We start from the raw sequence: 14,470 nt of genomic DNA, 5'->3' as shown, positions 1-14,470 counted from the left end.
ACAGAGGTGTCACTCTCATCTGTGCTATCAATGCACCTGTACCAGACAACTCTAACTGTAATCCCTCGTCAAAGAGCTTATAAAGCTCCATCACAACTGGTCTCCGCTCTGCTGCTATATGGGATAAACTGCCTAGTGATTTCCGGCTTAGGGCGTCTGCGACAACATTCGCCTTACCCGGATGATACTGGATCTTACAATCATAATCACTGAGCAATTCGACCCATCTCCTCTGCCTCAAATTTAGCTCTCTCTGACTTAAGATGTACTGTAAACTCTTGTGATCAGTGAAGATCTCGCATTTAACCCCGTAGAGGTAATGCCGCCACATCTTAAGTGCAAAGATAACTGCTGCCATCTCTAGGTCATGGGTAGGGTAATTCAACTCATGCTTCTTCAACTGTCTAGAAGCATAAGCTATTACTCTATCACTCTGCATCAATACACAACCCAATCCCACTCGAGATGCATCACAGAACACTGTGAAGTCCTCAGTACTGACAGGCAGAGCTAACACTGGTGCTGTTGTCAATCTCCTCTTGAGCTCCTCAAAGCTCTCTTCACACTGGTCTGACCAGATAAACTTCTGGTTCTTCTGAGTCAGTTTGGTCATAGGAGCTGCTATCTTTGAGAAGTTCTGAACGAACCTCCTGTAGTAACCTGCCAGTCCCAGAAAGCTTTTAATCTCAGTCACTGTCGTGGGTCTGGGCCAGTTAGCTACAGCCTCTATCTTCTTGGGGTCTACCTCAATACCCTCTGCTGATACCACATGCCCCAAGAAGGCAATGCTCCGTAACCAAAACTCACACTTCGAGAACTTGGCATATAAACCATGCTCTCTCAGTGTCTGCAGTACTATCCTCAGATGCTGGGCATGCTCCTCTGCATCTCTGGAATACACTAAGATATCATCAATAAACACAATGACAAAGTGATCCAGAAACTCACTGAATACCCTGTTCATGAGATCCATAAATGCTGCAGGGGCGTTAGTCAACCCGAACGGCATCACTAAGAACTCATAATGCCCATATCTGGTCCTAAAAGCTGTCTTAGGCACATCTGCCTCTCTGACTCCCAACTGATGATACCCAGATCTCAGATCTATTTTCGAGAAACAACCTGCTCCAGCTAACTGGTCAAATAGATCATCAATCCGAGGTAAGGGATACCTATTCTTGATAGTGACCTTGTTCAACTGTCTGTAGTCGATACAAAGTCTGAGGGATCCATCCTTCTTTCTGACAAAGAGCACTGGAGCACCCCAAGGTGAGGTACTAGGGCGGATGAAACCCTTATCTACCAAGTCCTGCAACTGTGCTTTCAACTCTGTTAACTCAGCTGGTGCCATCCTGTAGGGAGGAATAGAGATAGGTCTAGTACCTGGCAGTAATTCAATTTCAAACCCTATCTCCCTATCAGGTGGTAGTCCTGGCAAATCGTCTGGGAACACATCGAGAAACTCTCGGACTACTGGTACTGTGGCTGGTTCCCTCACCTGACTGTCTAGCTCTCTCACATGAGCTAGAAACCCCTGACAACCCCTCCTAAGCAAACGACGAGCCTGAAGGGTTGAAATCATACCTCTGGGTGTACCTCTCCTGTCTCCTCTGAAGACACACTCTGACCCATCCTGGTCTCTGAGACTCACTAACTTCTCTCTACAGTCCAACGTCGCACTATATGCAGATAGCCAATCCATCCCTAGAATGACATCAAAATCCGTCAAATCTAGAACCACAAGGTCAGCTGGAAGGCATCTACCCTCTATGAATACTGGACTGAAACGACAGACTGACACTGCCACTGATGGGTCACATCTAGGTCCACTGACCTAGAGAGGATACTCTAACTCAGAACTGATCAAACCCAATCGCTCTATGGCTCTCGAAGCAATAAAGGAATGAGAAGCACCGGGGTCCATTAAAGCATACACAACTGAACACCCAATGATGAGATTACCTGACACCACTGTGTTCGACGTGTTAGCCTCCTCCTGTGTCACTGTGAAAATCCGTGCTGGGGCTACCGGATGTCCACCTCGGGAACCTGCTGCTGAAGTAGAGGCTACCCCTCTCCCTCTACCTCTACCACTAGTCTGAGGCATGACTGGAGCTGCTGGCCGTACAACTGGCTGTACCACACTGCCTGAACTCATCTGCTGGGATGGTGCAAAAGTCATCTGCGGACAATCCCGAGCAATATGCCCTTCCTGTCCACATCGAAAACAAGCCGTAGATCCCAACCGACAAACTCCTCCATGTGGTTTTCCGCATCATCTGCAGACTGGAGCTGTGCCAGAGCTTGAGCCACTACCTATTCCCAGACCTGACTTGACTTTATTCCAGAACCCTTTCCTTGTTCCTCTCGCTCTATCCCATCTCTTACTGCTTGTAGAACCTGAACTGGGGGCCTTAGAACCCGAAGCTTGTGCCTGTGACTGTTTCTGAATCTTGGCACTCGCTTCCATTTTCCTGGCTGCATCTACTATCGTATGGAAACTCTCCTTTTCTGCTGGAAGAATCAAGGAAGCATACCTGGGATGAAGTCTCATGGTATATCTCCTTGCTTTCTTCTGATCAGTATCATAGGCTTGACCCACGTACTGAAGCAGATCCAGAAACTTATCTGTGAATTCATCAACACTCATCTCATCTGTTTGTCTCAACTGTTCAAATTCAATTACTTTCATCTCCCTCGAACTGTCAGGAAAAGCCCACCCTGCAAACTCATTGGCGAACTCTTCCCATGACATGCTGTCCATTTTAGGCTCCACATAATTCTTAAACCATTCTCTGGCTTTCTTGCATTTTATTGTGAAACCTGCCATCTCAATGGCTCTCCTATCATCTGCTCCCAATTCACTAGTTATCATCCTAACTGCTCTGAGGTAATCAAATGGATCATCTCCCGTGTTGTATTTAGGAGCATCCAATTTCAAGTACTCCGTCATGTGAACTTTACCTCCAGATGAGCTAGGTTCATGTCTGTCAACAACAGGGGCTACTGGTTCTAGTGGTGGTACTGGGTCATTTGGTTCATTTAGCTCTAGGTGTGCTGCACTTGGATGTATAGGGGAAGAGGGATACATAGGATATGATGGGTAATAATGAGGATATGGCATATATGGCATGTATGTAGGATATGGGTCAAATCGAGAGTACTCCGACATCCCCTCCATCGGATACTCTGGCTCCTGAAACAAGGATGGATAGCCAAAACCTGAGGCCTGAGCACCTCCCTGCGACTCTCCCATACCTTCCTCAAAACTGCCTATACCCATGCTGTCGTCTCTAGACTGATCAATCTCCATCGCTTCCCTCCTTTCCTCTGATCTTCCTCCCCTAACTGTTCCTCTTCTGCTCTCGTCTACAGACCTTCTTGGGTCTATTGACGTACCTTCCCTGCTAGATCTCTGAGACCTTGCCCTTGGCAATGCAGGAGGACGAGCAGCTGGTCTCTCACTCTCTGGTGGGACTCCAGTCAATCGAGCTGATCGACGAGTTCCTCGCATCTTTACTCTGGAAACACAACATATCATACCACTTTAGCATATAAATATCACATAACAATCATACACATACAACACTCATGGCATATCATAGCAGATAGGACTCAAGACCCTATCCTAGTGGACATGATTTCCTATTGTGCTTGACCACTTCTACCCTGTCTGAGCCCAACACTGTCTCTATAGGTCCGATCATGTGAACCTAGGGCTCTGATACCAATCTGTAACGACCCCAAAAAGGACCGTCACCGGCGCTAGGATTCAGGTCGGCTTAAGGCCGCCAGAACCCGTAGCAAGCCTGCTATACTCTCTGTGTACCTGTAAAACTCATACATGATCATACATATTATGTGAAAATAAAACTTTTTGCTGAACCAAGGCTTAACCTGTGCATGCACTATCTCTGTACTCTGTACTCATGTACTCTGTACTCTGTATCCCTGCCTAGAGCTTGCTCTAGATGGGTTAACTCATACCTGTTAAGCCTGGTTTTCACATACAGGAAAACATACATACATATACAGATCATGTACAAAACATACATCACTAGGTCACTAGGTCAAGCAACAACTATTACATCTCTTTAAATTACATGTCCACTCTAAGCTATTACAGATCTCTTTTCTTTTCCTGTACTCTGCTGGACTGTCCCTGTACACTGAACACTGAATACTGAACCTGCAAAACTGGGGTTAAGGGAGTGGGATGAGCTCTATAGCCCAGTGAGTAGAATAGTAAAACATCTCAGTAAAATATGATCTCATGGAATGCACCATATCACAGACAAGCCACATCACGAGTAAACCTGTCACCACATAGTCCCAGTAACTCTGTGCCAGGGCGTAGAATCGAGCACCTGGTCTTCCTGTCATATATGTATATGTGTATATAACACCTGTGAACTTACCATTGCCAGGGCGTAGTCAAAGGCTCCTGGACTTTACTATATACCTGCCAGGGCGTAGTCAAAGGCTCCTGGTCTTTGCTATACGTGCCAGGGCGTAGTCAAAGGCTCCTGGTCTTCCTGTCTGTGACTATTGGATCATTCAGCATTTACTCACATCATCAAATAACAATGCAATGCAACATATTCGTGAATACTAATGCAATCAACCTATGGCATAAACATGATGCATGAGACATGCTAAAAGCAGTTTGTGGTTCAATTAAAAGTCATAAGTTTAGTTCCACTCACCTCTGGCTATCTGGACTGACTGACTCTGCAGGTTCTGAAACTCTGGAGCAGTACTCACTGCTGCTCTCTCTGGTTCCTCTGGTCTGTACCTATACAGATAGACTCAAATGAGGGACCAAACTACTGTATCAATATCTCTATTAACCTACCCAAGAAACCCCTTCAGCTCACTCTAAAACTCATGCAAACATGCAAAAGAAAAGCTGGACAGAACACTTTCGGCGGCAGGTTCGGCGGCCGAAAGTCCTCTCCAGAGACGAAACTCAAGTACCTTCGGCGGCACCTTCGGCGGCCGAATCCCCCCAAACAGAGCCGAACATGCAAAACACTCGGGGGCAAGCTGTGGCAGCCTAAGCCACCATGCAAGAGGTTCGGCGGCCGAATGAACTTTCGGCTGCCGAACCTGAGTTCATCCAGAACTCAGTTTCAACGGCAAACCATCTCCTTCTTTCCTTCAACTTCTCAAACCATGCAAACGTCACCTCCTCACCATACATATACTCATGTATATGATCACAGGGGTCCAAGACTAGCTAATAACCCCAAACAACAAATCAAACATAACACATAAACATGTATCCATGCATAACTCATCAAAACTATCATGAATAACCTAAGCATGCATCTCCTTCCACAAATCCCCCTAAAACCTTTAGAAAACACATTCAAGAACATCACTTACCTCCTGTAGTAAGAAACTACACACTCTGAACAAGGGAAAACGGATCACCTCCTTTCCCACTCTCAAACTCTCTCAAACTCACTTTTTTTCTAAAACTCTCAAAACGTGGTGAATGAGCAAACTCCTGCATGAGCTGCTCAAAACACTTGCAGATGAGTCATAGAAGACGTGGCTAATTCATGGCAAGAATCTGAGGCCAACATCTGTCAAAAGCCATGACTCAGCTGGCTGGCCAACTCAATGTCGGCTGCCCAATCGCATGCAACATCATGCAACATTCGGGGGCCGAACTTCCCTTCGGAAGCCAAACACTTTCGGCGGCCGAACTTACTTTCGGCGGCCGAACTTGGCTCAACTGCCTTAGGTCATTTCAACTCCAAACTCACTTCCCTTAACCTTAAAACATTTAAACACATCATAACACCTAGTAATACATAATCCTACCCTTTTTAAGAATTCCGACACCCCGGATTCCATCAGACAACAGGAATTCCGGTGCCGGACTCTAGCCGGGTATTACAATGAGCCACAGAGGAGAATTTATGCCAGATACCCATGTTCGTTGTGAAAGCTCTGAAGGTGCTGCAATCAAACTGTCTGCCATTATCTAAAATAAGCACTCTGGGTACACCAAATCTGCAGATGATATGTCCCCACACAAAATCTATCATCTTTCGAGCTGTGATTGTGGCTATTGCTTCCGCCTCTGGCCACTTTGAGAAGTACTCTACAGCCACCACTACAAATTTCCTTTGCCCCGTGGTTTTTGGGGAAAGGTCCCAGGATGTCAATTCCCCATTGCGAGAAAGGCCATGGACTAGATATGCTTGCTTGAGGAGTGGCTGGAGTTTTGATGGCATTAGCAAATCTCTGACATACGTCGCACCTTCGGACGAACTATTCTGCTTCTTTTTTAACAGTGGGCCAATAATACCCTTGCCTGAATATTTTATTAGCTAATGTCCCTCCTCCCTCGTGGGCTCCACACATGCCTCTATGTATTTCTTCCATCACCTTCGTAGCTTCTTCCGGGCTCACGCATCGGAGCCACGGACTGGACTTTCCTTTTCTATATAAGGTCCCCCTTATCGCTTGGTAGTTAGCGGCACGAGCTGCTATCTTTCTGGCTTCATCTTTATCCTCGGGGAGTTTACCTTTCTCCAGGTATTCTAAGTAAGGGGTCATCCAAGTCGGGTTCTGTTCCACATGCAATATCGTGTTAGTTTTATTAAAAGCAGGTATATGGACATGTTGTATGTACACTTCATCGGGAAGCTGTTCCAATTCTTCTTTGGATAATCGGCTAAGCAGATCTGCTTCCTCATTTTCTTCTCGGGGTATTTTTTGAAATCTGATGGTTACTCCTCGGCCTGTGAGCTCGGCCTCTAAAGTTTTTACTTTGGCCAGGTAATTCTGCATAATGGGGTCTCTAGCCTGATACATCCCTGTTACTTGGTTGATCACCAGCTGAGAGTCGCTCTTTATCTCGAGATCGGTTACTCCCACTTCCAATGCCACCAACATCCCGTTTATCAGGGCTTCATATTCCGCCACATTATTCGAGGCTTTGAACTCTAGACGTAAGGCGTAACATACCTTAAAATCTTCTGGCCCCTTAAGCGTTATTCCAGCACGACTGCCCTCAGTGCCTGATGATCCGTCTACATACAACTTCCAGTTAAATTCTGGATGAGGCTCCCCCTCATGCTCCTTTTCTGCTATCCCTGAGGGTGATCCTCTCTGCTCCCCGTTGAATGTGCATTCTGCTATGAAGTCAGCCAAGGCTTGAGATTTTATAGCTGTCCTAGGTCGATACTCTAGGCAGTAAGGGCTGATTTCTACGGACCAAGCCAACATCCGACCTGAAGTTTCCGGCCTGCGCAGAATCTTCTTTAAGGGTTGGTCTGTCATCACAACTCCTTGGTGTCCTTCCAAATAAACTTTGAATTTCCGGACTGCTAGCAATAGGGCGTAAGCCGTTTTTTCAATGTTCGAATATCTGACCTCGGTATCTCTGAGTACCTTGCTGACGTAAAAAACGGGTTTCTGCTCCCCTTCTTCCACCCTTACTAACACTGCGCTGACTGCTTGTTCTGAGGCTGCCAAGTATATCAGGAGTTCTTCTCCTTTCATAGGACTACTGAGCACGCGGGGCGAGCTGAGATATCTCTTAAGTTCTGCGAAGGCCTTTTGGCAGTCTTCTGTCCATTCAAAGTTTGGCACCTTCCTCAATTTTTTGAAAAATGGTAAGCATTTTTCTGCTGACCTTGACATGAATCGGTTGAGTGCTACTACTCTTCCGGTTAGTCGTTGGACGTCCCTTACACAGGTTGGCTCTGGCATTTTCAATATGGCTTCTACCTTCTCCGGGTTAGGCTCGATGCCTTTTCCGCTCACCATGAATCCCAAGAATTTTCCTCCTCTAATAAAGAAAGCACATTTTGCTGGGTTCAACTTCATTCTGTACTGGTTTAATACCCCGAATACCTCCCTCAAGTCTGCTATGTGCTGCTGGAAATTTGGGCTTTTGACCACCATATCATCTACATAAACTTCTACATTTCTGCCAATCTGGTTTTTGAAGATTTTATTCATCAATCTTTGGTAAGTTGCCCCGGCATTCCTCAATCCGAATGGCATAGCTCTGTAGCAATAAGTTCCATCTTCAGTTATAAACGAGGTCTTTTCCTCATCCGACCTATCCATTGGGATTTGATGATAACCAGACATAGCATCTAAAGAAGACATATAATCGAAACCGGCCGTAGAGTCGACCATTTTATTAATATCAGGAAGGGGATAACAATCTTTAGGGCAGGCTTTATTTAGGTCAGTAAAATCTATGCACATCCTATATTTGCCATTGGCTTTTTTGACTAATACAGGATTTGCTAGCCACTGCGGGTACATAACTTCCCTAATAAAGCCTGCCTCCTCGAGTTTCTGCACCTCCTCCCTGGTGGCCTGCTGCTTCTCTCTTCCTACTACTCTCTTCTTCTGCTTTACTGGCTTGGCTTCGGGGAGTACATTCAGTTTGTGTGTCATTACCTTAGGGTCAATTCCAGGCATGTCGGAGGGCTTCCAGGCGAAACTAGACGCATGACCTCGGATCAGGGTCATGACTTCAGCTTTTTGTTCTTCAGTGAGGCCGGCGTTGAGACTGAAGACCTTGTCCGCCTCTGCTTCTGATAAAGGGAAGATCTCCAGCTCCCCTACTGGTTCTGTCCTGGCCTCTGTTTTCTCGTCCCGAACCTCTAGAACTTCCGAGTCAAGAGCCTTTTCAGTGGAGCTCGGTTCTGCTACTGTGGCTAAGTATACTGCTCTTGCCTCTTCCTGGCTGCCCCGGACTATTCCCACTCCTTCTTCTGTTGGAAATTTAAGCGCCAAATACCTGATACTGGTGACAACCTCGAAGTTGAACAGCACAGGCCTCCTCAGTATCACATTATAGCTCAACGGGAGTTTGACCACTAAAAATACCTCGTGGTGAGTGCGAGTCCTGGGTGCTTCACCTAAGGTGAGAGCCAACTTTACCTTCCCTTCTACGAGCACCGGTACTCCCCCAATCCCCTTGATTGGTGCCTGGTCTCGGACCAACTGTTCTTCAGGAATTCCCATCTGTTGAAAGACCCGGTATGGTAGCAAGTTGACTTTACTCCCATCATCCACTAAGACCTTCTTTACCCGATAATTGTGAATGACGGCTTCAATGACGAGCGCGTCATCATGGGGCATCTGAATACCCTGAGCATCTTCTGAAGAGAAGGTGATGGTCATGGGAGAGTGGTCAACGATTTGCATGACCTCGGTGCTGCTGGTCTCTCCCTCCCGATTTCTCTTCTTCCCTCGGCGGCCCATCCGACCTCCCGTTCCTCCAACAATCATGTTGATGGTCCCACTGGATCCATCGTTTACTGGTCTAGTTCCTGCTCTCCTCGGCATCTGAACTGCCGGACTGGATTGAGGCCTTTGTCCCTCTGATTTCTTCACAAAGTTCTTGAGGTGCCCCCTCTTTATCAACCTCTCTATCTCTGCTATCAACTGGAAGCAGTTGTTGGTATCGTGGCCATGCGTCCGATGATATTGACAATATTTGTCAGGATTCCGTTGGTTTGCTTCCGACTTCATAGGTTTGGGCCACTGGAGGAACTCTTTATCCTGGACAGCCATGAGCACCTCGGCTTTGGACGCATTTAGTGGAGTCGGTTTCTCAGGGACCCAAGGGGGAGGCAATCTTGGCTCATGGACCCGTGGAGGGGGAGGCCTTTGATCCCTTCGCTCCCAAGCCTGCTTGTACGGCTCGGGCCTCTTGCCATGTTTCTTTTCATGTTTCTCCGGCCTCCTTTCTTCTGAGGCTTTTTCTTTTCCTATCATCCCTTTGGCAAATCGGCTGGTTACTAAGGCGTCATCCTGCCTTATATATTTCTCCGCTCTCTTCATCAGCTCGGCCAAGGAGGTCGGAGGCTTCCTGCTTAAGGAACCGAAGAACTCGGCAGAGGTCGTTCCCTTTTGCATGGCCTCTACCGCCCTTCCTTCATCGAGTTCGGGAATCTGCAGGGCCTCCGTATTGAAACGAGCGACATACTCTCTGAGTGATTCGCCCCCTCTCTGTCTTACTGTCTCCAAGTAGCTCGTCTTTCTCTCTGCTGGCACCCCGGCTATGAATCGACTGATGAAGCGAGTGGCTAAGTCTCTGAAACTTCTGATACTTCCGGCCTCAAGGCTGTTGAACCACGCCCGCGCTGGTCCCGAGAGCGTCGTTGGAAACACTTTACACATTAAGGCATCTGACAGAGTTTACAACTCCATGAAGGTCTTATAGTTCATGACGTGCTCCCTCGGGTTACCGGCCCCGTCATAGGCCGCCATTGATGGCATCATAAACTTCTTAGGGACAGTTTATTGCTGCACCCACTTTGAGAAAGGGGAAAAAGTAGGCAAGGAGGTTTGGCTTTGGTCTTTCTTACCTAGCTCGGCTAGGAGCTGTTCTTTCAATCTCTTCAACTTTTGGTCCACCTTCTCGTCTTCCGGGTTGGGTTTTTTCTCCAGGTGGTACTCCTCCTCTGCTTCAGTTCCCGTCCACCCGGTTGTTTCGGCTGAATAGTTATCCATCTCCTCATCTTCTATCATCTCTCTCGCCCTCCTCGCATGGATTCGGGCCTCCGGTTCTTCCTCTTCCTCGACTCTTTTCCCTCTTTCTCCAGTATCGCGGCTGCTAGTTTGAAGACGGTCAGGTGCAGGTCGGGGGTCATTGGTCTGAGGCTCCTCTACAACCGGGAGTGTATTTACTGGGGTGCTGAGGCCTCTCTGTTGCATTATCTGCCCCAACCAGTGGGCAGTATTTTGTAACTGGAAAGCCATATTTTGAAGATCCTGGTTAGACAGGGTAACAGTGGGAGTATTCCCTGCCAAACTTAGCGAGGGATTAAGAGGAACAGGTGTTTGGTTGTTTAATGTCGTAGGACTAGAAAAGGAGAATTGTTGCCCCTCTTGGGCAGAGCTTAGGTCATTGGGTATGTTGAGGTTACTCTTCTGGTGATTAGCCATCGTGGATCTCAGTGGGTTTTGTTAAGAGTGAAAACTCCGGTGATGAAAAGATCTCCGTCGTTTTCCCACAGACGGCGCCAATTGATGATCTGAGATCCAATAGAATAGGGTTTTACAAGGGTTTTGGTATTGAAGAATAAAGCTTATCCCCATCTCCCTAAAGGGATACCCCTTTTATCCTTTCTTTTTGCTTGCTGGTGACGTATAACGGCTCTCCCATGATTGGGCCACGCGTCTCTGCCATACAGATATGGGCGTACGAGGATATCAGGCGCCTGCTCCATGCGTAACGGCCTCTGATTCTCCCCCGTGCGTACGCTCGAGCGGATCTGCCAGGCTGTATGACGAGTCTCGTTCTGGATTCTGGGTTAGGCCGAGAGCTGGGTTGGACGCTGAACCCAGGAGGAGAAGGAATCCATGGGAAGGTTATACGGGCTGGGCCGATCTCGATGAGGAAGAATCTGGTGGAGTCCGGCCTCAGGGGTCTGATGATCTGGACTTGTTTTGAGAGGGTGTGCGGGCCTTCCTTTCATGGGCCGTGGCCGTAATCTAGGTTCGGGATTGGGGGTAGGGAAATCCAGCGGTCATCATGTATGAATATATTTTAATGAAAAGAGATGGAGTCTTCTATTTAATTTAACTAGTTATATATATACCATATAATGAGTGAGAACTGAATTGGTGTAAATCATGGATGTTTTCGTTGATTCTTTCGATTGTACATTTATCGGTTATTTTTTATTTTAATTTTTATATCTTTTTTTTTGTCTTATGGGTTTCTTGCATTTTCAAGATTTTTATTTGTAAGATTATGACCTAGGTTGATTTGTTTTTCAAACTTCTACGAGTCTTTATATATTGCGTTTTATTTTTGTTATTTTTTCTTTGTAGTTGATCCCCTCTTCCCCTATTCTTTCGTTCATCTCAGATTATATGGTTATATATTTAAGGAATTTCTGCTATGAAAAATGCTTATGTCGCAAGCATAATGTGTCTTCTGTATATTAATTTAAACCATTTAGATTATCTATGTAATACTACACCAGATATTAAATTGACTAGTGTATTTTTTATGGTAAATTAATCACACTTAATATATTTGTGAAAATATAAACTTTGATCTATTAATTTAAAATCAAGAAATTTATCTTCCACAACAATATGTGGGTTTATCATCTAGTACTATATTATATAGTTTAGGGAGTATTTTCAAGTGCAAATATGAGAATTATAGTTATAATTGTAAATCGCAGCATGAATTTGATATGGATAAGTGAATTGAAATATTAGTAAGATTCAAAAAGAGAGGGATGTATGTGCAAGCATAACTATTTTTGTTCTTATATGGTGACTTACTGCATGTGGTGTCTAGATAACTATAATCGAGTCTTATTGGTTTTTTATTAATTAATTAATTTTTTACATTTGAAAGAGTTTTATTGGTTTTATGAATTGGGTTATTATATTCATATGAAAATATTGAATTTTTTTTTATTTCTTTTGTTCTGAAATTACAATAAAGAGATTGTACTTTGGAATTCTAGAACTTTCTTGAGTTTTACAAATTTAGAGCTTATTAGTATTTGCTTTACAATTAAAGTTTGTTAACTAACTCTTTTTATTTCAATTTTAACACTCTATGGTTACATTGTAATTTTTGTTTTATTTGAGAATTTTGAGTGGTTAATTACATTTGAATTAAATAGAGATGAAAATTTTATTTGTTGATTGTGATTGTTGATTCAAGTTAAGGAATGAGTAGGCAAAATGAGAGAGGAAAAGAGAGGGGGAAGGAATAAAAAATATTGAAAGAAGAAAAAATAAAAACAAGAGATAGAGAAAAAATGCATGTGTCTATATTTAGAGAAGGGAGAGGGAAAGAGGAGAGCATAAGAAAAGAGAGGGAGATAGAGAGAGAAATGAGTAAAGAAAATGATTGAAGTAACTATTAAGAAAGTTAATGAAATAGAAAATAAATTTTATAATTTAATCCAGTTAGGAGGTAATAATATATTTTGAAGCGTGTTTAATTATTAATTAAGCTCACTTGTTTAAAATAAAGTATATTTTTATATTTTTAACGTTTAAATAATTTAGTTGATAGAAAATATTTTTTTAATAAAAAATAATATTTTTATTACTTATCAAACCGAATATTTAGACATCAAATTGAATTTATTTTTATATTACCTCATAATATTTATAACAGTTCTTTACTGGAGTGGGTGAAATAGCTTTTTAAAATATATAAAAAAAAAGATGAGGGGAGCCTTTGAAACAACAATTAGCCACCTTTATTATATTGGTTACCAACTTTTAAATTTTGAATAGAAATTTCTTTTATCTATTTCTCTAAGTAATCTATTATTAACTATCTCTTTTCAACTTCTTTCACAATATTTGTCTATATTATGTATAAATTTATCAATATTTTTAATTTTTAAATTAAAAATATCACTGTAAATTAAGTTATTTTGTAAAAAAATATTTTTAAATATAAAAATATTTTTTAAATATAATTTTTTTTTGGCAAGCAAAGAAAGATTTAGACAAAACAAAAACTTAGAGAAAACAAAGCCTTATTAATAGAGACAAAATGCAACATTCGAATCCAAGACACAAAAATTTATTTTAATTATGTAAAGTCTTGAAAGACTATTTTATAACTCTTCAAAAAGGAATATTATATCGAACTGAGTTGAGTGATGAGCAGCCAATTTATACTCATTGTTTTTCCTTTTTTTAAACATAAATTATATTTTAATTCTTAAATTTTAGTATAATTAACGAATTTATTTATATATTTTTACAATTAAATATTTAAATTTTTTTATAATGAATTAATTTCTGTATATTTAAAATTATACACTTAAATTTCTTTATAATCAGTCCGTTCTTATCTATTATAATTTAAAAATTTTGATTCTTTATTTTTTATTTGAAAGAATATTTAAATCCCATTAACTTTTATTTATAATATCTCATTTAACTAATTTTTAATATTTTTTCTTTAATTTCCATTTATTAAAATATTTCTAACATTTATAATTTCAAAATTTTGAGAAAATATTTACAAATTAAGCTATTTTTAAATGTTACAAAATAATCAATAGGTTATAAATTTTTATAAAGAGTATTTTAGAAAAAAAATGTATAGTTTCAGAATAAATTTAATCATCCCCTAATTGTAAACTAATATCTATAATGGATAAAATAATTGTAATTTTAGACGAATTAAATATAAAAAAATTTAAAAATTTAATTTTAAAAATAAAAAGACTAATTTGTTAATATGCTAAAATTTAAAAAATTAAAATATAATTTACATAATATAAAATTCTTAATGTTCATATATTTTAGATATTTAAAATATTTATTTTTTTAACTTATTAATTAATGGAATTATAAATAGAAAAATTTTTAATTTAAATGAAATTATTATATAAAAATTTAAATATTTAATTTTAAAAATATTAATTGATGTTGTTAATTATATTAAAATTTAAAAATTAGAATATAATTTATTTTTTAAAAA

Source organism: Manihot esculenta, chromosome 17, assembly GCF_001659605.2.
Source record: "Manihot esculenta cultivar AM560-2 chromosome 17, M.esculenta_v8, whole genome shotgun sequence".
NCBI lineage: Eukaryota > Viridiplantae > Streptophyta > Magnoliopsida > Malpighiales > Euphorbiaceae > Manihot > Manihot esculenta.
The sequence above is the reverse complement of the archived record's forward strand: the minus strand, read 5'-3'. Positions refer to the sequence as shown.